The sequence below is a fragment of the Coturnix japonica genome, chromosome 8 (genome assembly GCF_054131305.1).
Source record: "Coturnix japonica strain WE chromosome 8, WE-NBRP24, whole genome shotgun sequence".
In the NCBI taxonomy this organism is placed as follows: domain Eukaryota; kingdom Metazoa; phylum Chordata; class Aves; order Galliformes; family Phasianidae; genus Coturnix; species Coturnix japonica.
The window spans coordinates 32878117-32892562 of record NC_140670.1 but is presented as its reverse complement, the minus strand read 5'-3'; the positions used below and the strand labels follow the sequence as shown (position 1 = coordinate 32892562).

The following is a 14446-nucleotide window of genomic DNA, read 5'->3' as shown; positions in this document are numbered from 1 at the left end:
AGCAGAGCCAGTCAGACTGTGGCACAGATGAACTCCTTGAGTCCCGACACCAGGAGCCACACAGAGAAGACACAGGGCAGCGGGTACAGATGGCACCAGCAGAAGCTTCTCCTTGCCACCAGGAGGAAATATTTCCCAGTGAGAGCCATCAGCCACTGTGCAGCCTCCCCTGGGTGTGGGTCCCCAGTGCCAGAGGATTTTGGGGTGCAAAGGACAGAGGCTGGGTCAGCCCCTGGTGCGTCCTCCCATGACAGCAGCTCCCCTCCACCAGGGCTGTGCTACAAGTCAGTCTGTCGTGCAGTCCCATGTACGTTCTGAAATGCTCCAGAAGAAAGAATAGAAAGAAAATGCCTCTCCTTGCCCCGAGATACAGGGTACACAGGGTGCCCATGGATCAGCCCCCTTGGCTGCCTGCTGCTCTTTCCACTCCTGCCCTTAAGAGTTGCTGGTATTTTCTTTACTGGCACATGGATGCCATCTGAAACCCAGTGAAAGCACCGCTGGACTCTGGCTAATCAACTACTATTGGAAACTTAATTAGTATTGATTGGGAACGTGTAATGATGGAGATTAACACAAGGCAATGACTACAAACTGTGCAGCACTTGTTTGCAGGCAGTGGCTTTTCACTTACAAAGTGCAACATTGCCAAGTCCCAAAGGGTTAAGAATAAAATATTCTGATACCTGGACAGTTCCAGAACATTCTGGACACAGTGCTGTAGCAGATGGTCTGCAGCCCCCTCTGGAGGTGCCATACAGGGTCACACTCAGTGTCAGGTACCCAGCAGTGTCACACCCCCACACCCAGAGCTGTGCATGGCTCTGCCCTCCCCCAGACACCCCCATCAGCTCCCGGGACCTTCAGTCTGGTTACTCCCCTCCTCACTGTTCCCAGCTCCCTCCCACTCTCCGGGCTCACATGGCAAGGTGATGTCAGCCCTCAGGTCAGCTTTTATACCACTTCATGAAATACCCAGAGACAGAACTTTAAGCCTTCCCCAGACGTGCTTACCTTGCTGCCTTTCACCAAACAGCTCTACATGTACTTGATGGTTTTCTTCTCAAAAACTCCATTTGCTTTCTTTAGACTCAAATGCAGAAGGAACAAGAAAACTGGCGTGCAGTGTGATAGCTGTTCCTTGTCCTGACTCAGAGTGGATGGGGGAAGCTCTCTGTGGCGTGTGCTGGGAGTTCACTGTCCATCCATCCCGAGGCCGGGTGCAGCCCTGCACAGTGATACGCCTTATCCCTTTGGCCCAGTCCCTCCTCGCCTGTTGCTGGCTCAGGATCTCCCCTTCAGGTGGCACGAAGTTCTGACCTCTGCAAAAAGCTGGGCAGCGCATCTGTCCCATGAGGAGGAGGGGCAGGGTGGCTTTTCTTTGTTGGTGTTTGGTTTGGTTATACAAGGAATGATGGTTGCCTTTGTAACAACAGACTGTGAAGCAGCAAATGATTTAGCATCACCCTCAGAGGAAGCTTTGCAGGGTGAGCAGCCCGACAGCAGCCAGGCAACACCTGCAGCGCTGAGCAGCTCCTGCACTGTGCTGCTGTGCATGGAAGGGATGTGGCGCAGTGCTGCTGGACATGGGGACACGTGCTCAGAGCTCTATTGCAGCCTGCCACGTGTGTCAGTGCACAAGCAGGACATGATGCTTCCTTGCTTTTTTTTTCTGATATTGATCAGAAACCACCATTGCAGTCTGTGCACATACAAAGACAAGCAGATGGGAATCAAAGCTGTTACGATATATGACCGTAGTGCTAATAAGGAGATTGCTACCGTCTGTTAGATACACACAGGATATGGCCCTTTGAATGCCATGCTCAGGGCTGTGTGGGCTCCATGCAGGATACCCAGGGCACCTCGCGCACACCTCTCCTGGCAAGAGCCTCTGAATAACGCATAGCTGCTGTCAATGGAAAGAAATGCTGCATCTGTGGCTATTTGCATTCTGTTTCACCATCTCACTGCACCCTTCACCAAAATAATTACCATTATTTTAATGTCAAACACAATCCGTACGAAATATCTGTCCGTACACACCGTGGTACGTTGCTTCCAGCCAACCACTCATAAATATTCATTAGAGAATTACAGAGCTATTAATGAGGGTAACTGCTGAGCAGCATTCATTAGCTGTCTTCCACAAGAAATGAAATTTGCATTTTTCAGCCTGGAAATCTGCTTTGTGAAATGGCACCTTGAACGGCAACAAAACCCAGCAGGAGGCGGTGAGCACAGTCAGTGTCAGGTGCTGTGGGTGCTATGAGCTGTGCAGCTGGGGCACTTCATGGAGATGACAAAAAATACTTCTGCTAAACCTTAACTGGAATCTGGACCCTTCAGGTTGGAAAAGACCTCTGAGGTCGGCTCTGCCCATAGTGGCTGTCTGTGCATTTCCTGAGCACGGGGACACGCTGCTCCCAAAATCATGGAGACGCCTCTGTCAGTAACTGTGATTCATCCTGAGCTGCATATTGAGGTCACTGCCTTCACATTTCCTCTGATTAATTTCCCAGCAGGACTCACTGCGGCGCTGTATGGGACGAGCCCACATCTCTGTGGCACAAGGGACCACAGTCCCACAGAAGGGACCTTTGGGTCCCAAACAGCTGAGCCAGAGCTCCTGCAGTGACAGCAGGTGGGGAATGGAGCTCCCGCAGAGCTGGTGATGGTCCTACAGCTGCAGCTAATGGAAACGCACAGGAGAATCCCAGGGGAGCGCCTGCTGGGTAAAGCAATTATTCCTCAGCCTGAAAGGCAAGACAGGAATCACATTCCCTAATGCCTCTCCTAAAGCGTAATTCAATAATTAATAGTCGCTCTTTGGCACTTGTATGGTAAAATAATGGCATCTGAGGATGGGGAATGCAGAGCAGCCTGAGGTTCCCCTCAGCAGTGATCACTCATAACAGAAGGGCTTTTACCCAAGAAATGAGAAGTTTCTGGATTTCAGGCAGGATTCACAGCCACGGCTCAGCTCAATGGGCCGCAAAGGCATCCACAAAGCCCACCTGCTTCTCGCAGCTTGGGCTCCTCTTGTCTCCAACAGAGAGCTCCCGGGGACCTGGAACAGGAGAGAGAGTGTCAGAAACCAGCACAGGAGGTAGAGCCTCTTCCTCAAGGCTGCTGGGTGCTGCAGAGCAGTGCTGGGCTGTAGGAGGCTGCAGGGCTGAGGTCCCGTTCTGCTGCCCCCACGTTGGCCCTGGGTTACTTCTGCAAAAGAAAGGAGATGTGTTGGCAGAGCTGCCCAGGGGTGGGGAGTCCCTGTCCATGGAGGTGTTCAGACCCGCGGGGATGTGGCACTGACTCAGCACTGAATTGGCTCTTTAGAAACATAAACCAACCCTGAGTGGGGGCCATGCAAATAAGGAGCTACAGACATTCCTCCTTCCCGTGGGTGAATCAACACCCATCCATCCATACGTGACGAGTCAGAATTGCATTTTGCTTTGTTCAGATGTCTTGGAGGTGAGTTTGAAGCTGCCTGTGCCAGGGGTGAGCCCCAGGTGGAAAGCCCAGCCCGAAGCCTTGGGACAAGAGCCAGCATGCAAACAGGATGCTGAGGGTTTATCCTCAATGCATGGAAGTTACAAAACGCTTTCTGACTTTCATGAGTGATTCATGGTTTTTACTATTTTGGGCAGACCTTTATGAAGTCATCAGCAAAGTTCCGCAACAGATTCCACTCCCCAGACCTTTGGCCAGATGCTGAAACACCAACCACATCTGACCCATGGATCTCCTTTGCTTCCTCTCTCCCTGAACATGATGTTAATTTCTCTCTGGTTTCAGACAGTAAATGCGTCCCAGCTGTGTGGCACTGAGGCCTCACACCAGGAGTGCTGTGGGATACATGGGAGGAGCCGGTGCTGCTCCCAGATGCATCCCTGTGGTGCCACCTTCCTGATGTCCTCATTGGGAACACGGTTCAATTGCTGCGTTCCCAGCACAGTACCCCTTCACTGGGCCATACCAACACACAGCTCCTGCCAGCAGCTCCCAGCAGCCCATGGCACAGCCTTATGAGCTGCTGTCCCCGGGCAGTGTTTGGAATGCAGGCTGCACGGTGCTGCTGGCAGCACAGGGGTTCTGGTGCTGCCAAACCATGCCGGTGTGGGTAGGAGCCCAGGCACTGCACACACACGTGTTTGCATAACAGAGGAGGAAGGAGAACACCTCCATTATTAGGTAGGAATGCTCCCCAGTACAGCCCCATGCTCAGCAGGCAGACATCACTGGCACTTCCCACTTCCCAGCCATACACCTCCCATGCAGGAGCAGGTTCCCGTCAGGCCGGTTTCAGGCCGGTTTCAGGCTCTCCCCACTTTCCATCACCCCACCCTGACGCACTGCTGCTGCAGTTGGTAGCACTGCACATGCTCTAACCAGGGCTGCTCCTCATGTTGTCACCATCCAAGGCAGTGCCGGGGAATTCGCCGTGTCATTCAGGTGTGAGCTCCACACTCAGATTCAGGCTCTGCCCCCCCCCGAGCTGGGATTTTCCTTTTCCCCACTGTGTGGTGCAGCACCTTGCCAACACGGTGTGCTCTGCACAGCCCCAACCGAAAACACAACAGCACCCCAGTGTGAAAGCTGCAAGCACCCTCGTGATCCTGCCCAGGGAGGGAGAAAATCTGGAAGAGAAACCTTGAAATCCACAACATCCGTATGGTACAGCCTTGGGGCTCTGCTGGAAGGGACTCTGTATCTCTTTGACATCTCATGCACGAGAGGGGTGAAACAAAGCTCTGAATATTGCAGCGCAGAGTGCAGCAATGAGGGCTGACCCTGCACAAACTGCGCTCAGTGCAGCGTGCCCTGCAGCTGGCAGCACACAGACTGCAGCTCAGCACTGCGCTGCTGAACGGCACAGGCTGGGCATGCACCCGAAGTTCTGCTCTCCTCAGGTGCTGGGAGCACACAGCTTCATCCCTACACAGCACTGCTCCATCCACATACAGCACTGCTCCATCCACACACAGCACTGCAGGGCTGGCTCCGTGGTACCAGCAGCAATGGGGTGTTGCAGTCACAGTGGGCAGCGCGGTGCCTGGGAACCCCGCAGGTGGTGCAGCTGACACGGAGGTAAACCTGCTGCGTTCCCATTCTCCTGGTCTGTTTGAAGCTGGAATGAATCAAGTCAGAGGGTTAATCCCCACCTCGCAGACACGGGAACAATGCCATGCTAATGCCTTCCTGTGGATTTGCTAATTCGACTTTTCTTTTCTGGAGACATCAAAGCAGGATCCTACAGAAGAGAATTTCCTCATCAGCACAGAGAAGAAGGAAATCACTCATTTAGTGCAAAGGATGCAGACATACCAAAGGGAAACATTTCCATTTTCTTTTTATAGCTCTGAAAAAGAACTTAAAAGAGTGCATTCCCTAAAGTCTGTGTTCATTGCAGAGAAATGGAGCTTCGGGCCCTTCCGCACAGTCACCCTGTTCTCTAGCCCTATCAATAAGAACATGGATAGAATGAATGGAACATCATTTTGTTGTTCGTACCATATCGTTTGAAAAGAGAGGAAGGGAGCCAGGAGGAAACAAAGGATGTAGAGAGCTCAACACAAACGTCAGAGATTTGCTGAGCACCCAACAGCTCTGTGTGTCCTGTGACCCATCCCAAAGAACCCGGTGTATCCCAGCAGGGCACACTGCTCCACCACAGGCACCCCGCAGACCTTCGGCCAGATGGATCTCCAGAGGAAGCCTCGAGTTAATTACATTAATGACAAACAATACGCACACAATAGGTCTGCATTCAGATCTATCCTGCTCACACCTGCTGCTGGCTGTGGGCACAGCATTCGTGCTCTGCTGCAGGCCCTTCCACAGGTACCCGATGGGTTCTGCTGAGCAGGATGTGGGGCTGCCACGAGGCTGCAGACATACTCCAGATCCAATGTTAGCACCAAGTAAAGCTTCTCATTGCAGCCACAAGGAAGACAAAAAGCTCTCAGGCCTGCCAAGGCCACAGACTGATCAGCCATGGGTTTCCTTCTATTCCAGCCAAGCTATTTGTTTAAATCTCCTGCAGAAGTGAATTCCAGAGAGATACAATGCACTGGGGAAAGAACATTTATCGGCTCCCAATGTACTGACCTTTCAATTTACACGTGGCCTCTTGAAAAGTACTGCTGTTAATTATTATTATTACCACATCAAAGGAAAAGTGCTCGTTTTTAACCAGTAGATTTAACAGAGAAAGAAGAGTAACTCCCAACCTCAAAAAGCTGGATGGAATTCCACTGTGAGCCTTTCAGGGATTACCAGAAAAATCAGCCTAGGGACGCGTCATCCCACCTGAGCTCTGATCTTCCAGTTCAGTTGATTTCTCCTTGGAAATCAATAGATCTCTAAGAAAAGAATATCAGTGTGCCACACACGTAGGTACATTTTCATCATGTAATGCAGAAACGTGAATCAAAATATCCATCAAGCCGAGTGGAAAATTTTAATTGCAAATCAGTGTGCTTGGAGCCAGGTGTACACCTGGGAGCTGCCTCGTAAAAAGGCAGCTCTGCAGTTTCCCCCCAGGCCATCAGTGCTCCCTGTACGTGTCACAAATGCACAATGTGCAGAAATCTCTGTTGCTGCCTCTGGAAATAAAACCTGCAGCTTGTTTGGTCACCGCGCACCCAGAGCTCAAAATAACACTTGTGGGGAGCTGCGGCACGGGACAGGCAGGGACAAACACACCTTATCTATAAATACATCGGCAAACAAACGCGGGCCGGCCCAGGCTCCAGCTCCAACACGGCTGCTTTGAGCACAGAAAGAACGGCTGCTGGGGGAGAGCAGCCCCAGGTGTGGGCACAGTGCTGGGCACGTCCTGGTGGGCACGGGCCCCCATTGCCTCCAAATGGCTCTGATGGCAGTTGGACACTCCTGCTGCTTCTGCAGGGGGTAATTACACAGTAGTTGAGGACTTCAGCAATGATAAGACATTGGCACACGCTCTGAATGCTCTTTATGGCGTACGTTTTCTCCTGAATCCATGTCCAAGGCACAGATGTCAGCTATAGGTGTATTAATGAGAGCTTCCCTAACAGTGCTCCCCTCAGAACAGCTTTAACGCCTGAGGCCGACCTCACAGCATGCTCAGGCCCCAACGCCCCACACTCAGCTCCCTTATGGGGCACTGACAGCAGCAGGCACCTCCCAGGCACACAGCGGGACTTCAGGCCATCAGGGAGCATCAGCACACAGAGGCACCAGCACTGGGACGAGCGCTGCTGTCCTGACTCCTGTGTCACCCTATGGGCAGCCTGCTCGGTGTGCACAGCCACAGCTGCACAAACACAGCTGCACACACACACAGCTGCACACATGCACATATGCAAAGCTGCTCACTGCAGCATTGCCTTGTCAGGCAGTGCCCCTTGGACACCAGAACACAGCAGGCAGAGCATGAGGTGTGCAGAAGGGATGGCATGGTGCTGCTCTGCCCCCAGCTCTCCTGCTGACCGTGCTCAGATCCCACCAGGGACAGCATGCAGCAGGGCTCGCTCTGCCTTGGGCTGGGATTTGCTCTGGCCTCTAAGTCAGTCCCCTCACAGCCTCGTTTCATCCTAGAGGATGAAAGTCCTGACTTCCAGCCATGGCACTCCTTCACACCACAAGATAACTACAGGGCCAGTGTTGCAACGACAGATTATGCCTATGGGCATTGAGTTGAATTTGCTGACTTGTATCCAAGGGAGAAACGCACAGACCTGCACAAGAACTGCTCTTCTACACAAAATGTTTTTCTTTGTGTCTCTAAAAGACAACAGTACTAATAACAAAGGAAATGCTAAGCACATCATGCAGAAAAGTGTGTGTCATAACCATCACCATTGTGTGAGCACCTGATTGTAATTGGCTGGTGGCAACTACTCCCCAGTATTGCAGTGGGAGGAGGGAAAAGCATCAACTGCAGCTGATAATTAACATCTGTGATGTTAAGAATGGTTTCACGTTGAAATAAGAATGAATTAAATGTAGGTAGAACTGTGCACAGTAGGAGCACAGCACTGCACTACTATGTCTCCTTCAGGTGGGGCTGGAGGCTGGGGACAGCAGAGCAGAGAGGATAACAGCAATGGAGAGCAGATGCTATTAAGCCAAGCAAGCATCAGCCTACCTCCAGAAGTCCCTACAGTCTGAACAGGGGAGGAGAGAGCACTGAGCACGTCAGGGAGATGCTGATGTGCCTGTGCTATGTCTGCTGTTGTGCACTGCACACAGCCCAGATGCTGCTGGAAGCCCTATACACAACACAGCAGTCAATAGGGTGTGCAGTGTCCTGTGCCTCGTGCTCCCCCTTTGCTGCACTACATAAAGCCAAATGCAGCTCCTCTGACAAACCTGACTCTGCTCTGGAGCTGTCAGAAGACTGCAGGCAGCACAGCTGCGGCTCTGAGCCAGCTCCTGCTCTCCTGCTGCCTGACTGCTGTGTGCTGTTGGAGGCCATGTTCTCTATGTCCCCGAGTACACAGCACCCCTCACCCCCCAAACTGCACAGTGTTCCCTAAGAAGGAGCTCACCCCCAGCCCTCCTAATCCATTGGTGCACCTCAGTAGCCACTGCTGCCCAGCAAGGTCTGAGCATGCTGAGTGCCTCTGCAGTCCCTCTAGTGCCTGTGTGTTTGCTTATCCCACACAGAGCAGAACAAGTCACTTATGCTCCCTTTGGCACAAGTGCCGTGGATGCATTCCTGTTTTTACAGCCTCAGCAAGGCAGTAAAATTAAGCAGAAGGAAGAGCTGCATTTGCTACCTAGAAGCCAAGGGCAACAAGATGTATACAAGCAGCAAGCAGGCACTGTGCTTTCAGTAGCACTGGGGTGGTGGGGCGGTCGTGGGACGGGCAACCAACGTCCTTGCAGCAGGGTGGGCACCAAAGCTGTGTCAATGCACCCAAGAAGCACAGGTATGGTTTGTGGCATACCTGGGGGTCCTGGGGGATGAAAAACTGAACACGAGCCAGCAGTGTGCTCCTGTAGCTCAGACCAGTGGTATCCTGGGCTCCATCAGCAGAGGGGTGGCCAGCAGGAACAGGTGATTGTCCCTCTCTACTCGGCCCTTGTGAGGCTCCATCTGCAGTGCTGTGTCCAGGACTGGGGCCCCCAGTACAAGAAAGACAGGGAGCTGTTGGAGAGGGTCCAGAGGAGGCCACAAAGCTGATCAGAGGGATGGAGCACATCCCCTACAAAGACAAGATGGGCTTGTTCAGGACACCTTTGGCAGCAGAGCCCCTAGTAATGGTGCCCAGAGGCCATCAGCACATTCCTAGACCAGGAATTACAGCCCTGGGGGAAACAGGACAGTATGGGTACATTTTATGTGCTCCCCACCGTCTGCATTCTCTGCACCCTCACCTAGCTGGAATTCATTTATGGGTTTAATCTCAGAGTACAGTGTACCTCCGAGGCCAGCCCTTGCTCCCAGCCCCTGGGAAGCAGCATGAACAGACATCAGCAGCATCGATCCCACGTATGCATTCTCCCTGCTGGAGAAGAGACCCAAATTCTAAAATTAAGAGCTCAGAACAAGCACTTTCTTAGCCCACACTGTATCAGCAGTCACTGAGTAATTCACAGCAGATCTAAGATTAGCTAATGAATCCCAATGACTCATCTGCCAAGCCTCCCTGCCACTGGGAAAATTCCATTTTTCTGTACCAACAAAACTTCAGTTGTGCAAATTATAAATGAACGCAGCTTGGAGAGGTCATGGCGACATGAGGATGCTTATCTAGAGCCCACTGGCACAGACCACGCAGCCATTGGCAGCGGTGCATACCTACGCTCCCCACAGCAGCACGTGGCTGCTCCCCCCGTGCCCAGCCCCACAGCGCCAGTCAGCACAGCCTGAGCCCTAACCCCTCATTAGCTCACACCCATCAACAAATTAAAGCCATACCCATTCACTACAGGCTTCAGCAAGCTGTATCAGCGAGCAAAATTACGAGGTGGAGGAAAGTAACAAAAAGAATCAAAGTAGAAAGGATCTCATGCCCACAAACCAGATGCAAAACAAGCCCAAACTTCAGACACAGGCACTGCAGAACCAGTGTGGGGCCAGCAGGGTGGCTGGGAAGGAGCAGCCCCAGCACCCTGCAGCATGAAGGCTTCATGAGCACCCACCTGGGTACAGCTGCCATCACCGTGCAGCCACACGTCCCTCCAAAAGGCACAGCCAGGGCTTTGCTCAGCTCTGGTTCAGATATTCTTTTTCAGATATATTGCTTCAGGCCACCTTAGGTTTGGGTTATCAAAGCCAGATGCTTCCGCCCTTGGTATCTAATACAAACCAGCTTACTGTTTATGTATTTTTTCACAGAGAAATTAATTTTAAGAACAACCTGCCTAACTCTGAGTTCTATAATACACACTTAAAAAAAAATCAGTTCAGAAGAAAGCAAATACTTTCCATACAGGACAGGCGCAGGGTTGGATGCCAGCAGCTTGCTCTCACTGGGCACCACCAGTGCTGCTTAGAAATGCTCTGCTACCAGCAGTAATAAAACACCAACAAAATGGTTGGTGTGGCTTTTTCTGTGGCCTGGCTGCCAGCCCCTCACCACGGGACAGGGAGGGATTTGGTGGGGGGCTGGCCCATATTCTGTACCACATCCTGGCCACAGGGGCCAGCACACAGCTGGGTGGGTGAGCCAGCAGCTGGTGATGGGAGACCACCGGCCCAGGCCCAAATGGCACCATCACAGGGGCATCCCACAGCTCACCAAGACACAGGTGCTGCTAAGCCAGGGCACCTGCTGGGTTCATCAGAGCCAGCTGTGCCAGTCAGAAAAGACGATTATAAAATTGCTAAGAAACCTTATTCTTGACCAGATAGAACCAAATGAGCCTCCAGTTCTATAAAACACTCCACCTCCCCCTTCAGAGGGTGTGAACCCACTGGGCAGAGCAGGACAGGGGCAGCTCTCACAGGGGGGCTAAGGGGTCCCAGACCTGACACGAGGTGGGTTGTGCACATATAGCTGCAATCTACAGATACAGAACATTTGCAGAACACCTTATTGCAAGGAAATAGTGATAGCTTTAGGATTTAAGTTGGAATAAAATACTGAAAAACCAAAGAACAAACTCTGATTCTGCAGGCCCTACGCTTAGAAAATCAGCTGTTTGAGCTGCAGCACAGCTGTAGTGCTCAGGAGGAAACCTCCAAAACCGCAGCGTGGAGCAGAGCAGGCTATAATAAGCTGTTAGTGTAACAGGAACCGAAATGAACTGAAGCAGCCGCCCCATTTCCTAAAGCCACATGCAAGTTTTAGAATTATATGAAGGGAAACCTGAAAAACTGAGCAAAAAGAAGAGTGTCACCAGACAGAGGAACCGGTTAGTGGTGCTCAGTGGGTAACGCAAAACCAATTGGCAGAGAATACTGAAGACAACTTACTATCCCTGAAGAATTTCCACTTATTTTTTAGCTAAATGGAGCTTTGCTCCAAAAGACTAAAGTAAACTGTTCAGAACTTCACATCATTAATACGACAGAAATTCCACTTAACTCCTTAAAATCAGATAAGGAATGGAATATCAGTATGTTCTTGGCTTTTGCTTCTGCATTTGCAGCAGAATTCTTATCACTCATCTGCATCATGGACAAGACAAAAAGGCAATTTGCTGTGAGATTTCTGCTTTAAGCCTTGCCAAAACGGACGAACAATCATTTCAGTGAGCCAGCTTCTTCATCTCCCATCTGCAGATGGACAGCCGTGCTTTGTGCTGGGATGCTGCTTAGGGCTGCTGTGTAATCCACTTGTAGAGCTGAGCCTCGGGTTGAGGATGGACACACAGGCTGCTCACACCCCCCCCGAGCACTGAATTCTGTCTGTACTGCAACTCTGCAGCAGTGCACAATGAAGCGGTGTCCATCTGCTGACTCACCTGCAGCTCTTTGGGTTCACTCAGCTGCTCCATCCTTTAAGCTGGTATTAACACAAACACGTGTCGGGTCCTGGCAGCTTAAGGATACAGAGAACAGTGCCACCAGATTCCATCCCCCAACTCCTTGGGAAGGGCCAGTCCCCCCCACCCCTCAGAGGGCAGTGAGCCAGTCTGGGCTGTGTGACTGCTGACACAGGGCCTGGCCAGGGCTCAGCGCTGACAGGTTCCCCTTCAGTTCCCCATGTGCAGGCAGAACCAGGTGGCAGAAAGTATTTTTCACTTTGTGCAGGGCTCAGTGACCTCAGGGATGTCCCACACAGGCACAGGGGGAAGGTCCCCCTGGACACCTTACCTTGGAGACCACAGCCAGTGTCAAGGGGAGGACACTGGGCTTGATCTTACCTTCCCTATCCGTTCCACATTGTTTGCAGCACTGACACAAGGATGGAGAACGGCGGCACTGAGCACGAGGCCTCAGAACTTGACCCAGCAGGTAGCAGGACTCAGAACATGGGGCACCTGTGAGCTGTGCCTGGGGCACCCAGCACCCATCTGCAGAGCATTGCAGCTCCAGGCAGGTGCTTTTCCTGGGCATGGGGGTTTTGCTTCTTTTCATGTTGCCCTTTTGTTGAAGCAGCCAGCAGACTATCTGTAACTCCTGTCAGCTAACTGCTGCCACTCTGCAGCCACAACGCTCCGCAACACATCTTGGCAGGGGATTTGTACAGTGAAGAACTGTGTGAGCAGCAAACACAGACCTCGCCTCACACAGCCACCAGTTAACCCTAAGCTTGAGAGGATGCTAGGAAAAACAACAACCAAAAACCCAGAAATTCCTGAAGACAGACAGACTGATAAAGGCCAAACTGTTTTTTCCCATGAGTGGGAGCACTCAGTGCACAGAGCATCCTTGCCAGCCACACACGCTGTTTTGGAGATGGGCTCAGCAGATGCCCAGGTAAACAACTGCTTCTTAAAGGCTGTACACAAGGTGCAGGAACACATTCCTTCTCCATACACTGCTGTCTTTTTTTTTTTTACATTTATTTCTGGAAAACAGGAAAATTGTTTGTTTGCAGAGGTAGCCAAAATTGACCCTGGGAGACAGATGTCCTATTTTAGCAATGCATTTTAGTTTGCTCATTTACCACAGCCTTTCAGCAGTGTTAAGGGAGACGTTTTTGACTGACTGTGTGTTCTTGTTGAGACTGAGCAGAAGGGATTTTGTGGTGCTGGACTTCTCATGTTAAACTTTGTTGTTGTCAGGCAGAAAGGGGAAGTTCGGATCTCTCTTGCTGACGTTCAAAATACCACATTATAACCAGCATGAATCAAGAAAACACAAGCTTCTACGTTTTCCTTTCCACTCGTTCTTTGAATCTGCCAACAGTTCATCACAGTATTTGCTGCAACAGATTAAGAAGAAACAGGAAGCAAAATCTGTGCAATGGTTCTTCAGCTACAAGTTAATCTTCAAGCACATGCAGATAACATTTAACCTGGCAGGGGCAACACTGAACTCTTCTCCAAGCACCAGAAGCAACACATTATCAAGTCCTAGACAGGACCTTTATCTAGAGAAAAGCTGGACAGCTGCAGACCAAAACAAACTAATGATACAGTTTCAGAGTTTGATCACAGGTCACTTCAGATCCTAAACCATTTCTCCTATAGGCGGACAGGCCGCTCGTTTTCTCCACTGACCACTTGTTCATGTACTTGAAAACATCACCTCTCTCAGCTCGGCAGCAAATGATCTTAAAAAGCCTCAACATTACGCAATGACGGCCACATCGTTACGTGTTGCACATTTTCCAAGTTTTAATAGACACAAAAGTGAGTCTGTTGTACTTAAGACACTACAATGATTCCATTCTCTTGTATGTCTTGCTCCAATTACATTTCTCAAAGTACATAATGGAGTAAATGTTTGGTAGCTTTAAAATTAGAAGTGTGTGAAATCTGTAAGTAAAATAAGCAGCAGCATAATTTGGGTTTTTTTATCAAGAATAGCTAACTTTAGGTAATAAATACATTCCAAGTTGTGTTTTTTGCCGTTCTCCTAGTTCATTGCTGTATGACTTGTCAGATTCTCATCCTAGGTTAAGAAATGCTCGTCTCTCCTGCCAGCCTCACACCAGAAGAGCCTCCTACAGCTCCACGTCCCAGTGACTGTCACCTCTCCCGGATGATAAGCAGCGCAAGCTGACAAGGAAACCCATCCTCCTGTCACGTGCAGGGCAACCTCTCGCTTCTCCTGGGGAGCATGTCAGGATGTGTACAGACTTCATGACACTCTAGAAGAACAGCTGTGCTCTTATCTTCTGTTACCTTGAAGAAAGTGAAAGAGGCAGAGGTTACTGTGAGAGGCACAGACTGAGCGACACTCGCTGCGAGGCACACGCTCTGGGTTCTGGCTAAATATAGCCTGGCATTCTGCTGCTTCTAGCTTGCTCAGCAGGCAGAAACAGCAGCAGCAGCAGCAACAGCTTTGGAAGAAACTTGTCAAGTTAACAGATCTAAAGCAGGAGTGGGAATTTTC

General features: G+C 50.9%; 1 protein-coding gene across 3 annotated transcripts in view; it reads right to left on the bottom strand.

Annotated features, from left to right (window-relative positions):
* The window catches only part of PWWP2B (PWWP domain containing 2B), a 33828-nt gene that overhangs the window by 6834 nt on the left and 12548 nt on the right, over positions 1–14446 (bottom strand). For 2 of the 3 annotated variants that reach the window (XM_085554893.1, XM_085554894.1), the window contains exon 3: positions 13701–14235. The gene's annotated coding sequence lies outside the window, so the exon portion shown is untranslated. Of the gene's footprint in view, positions 1–1014; positions 3071–13700; positions 14236–14446 lie in introns of those variants that run through there. The other variant, XR_014948807.1, reaches the window with a different exon arrangement.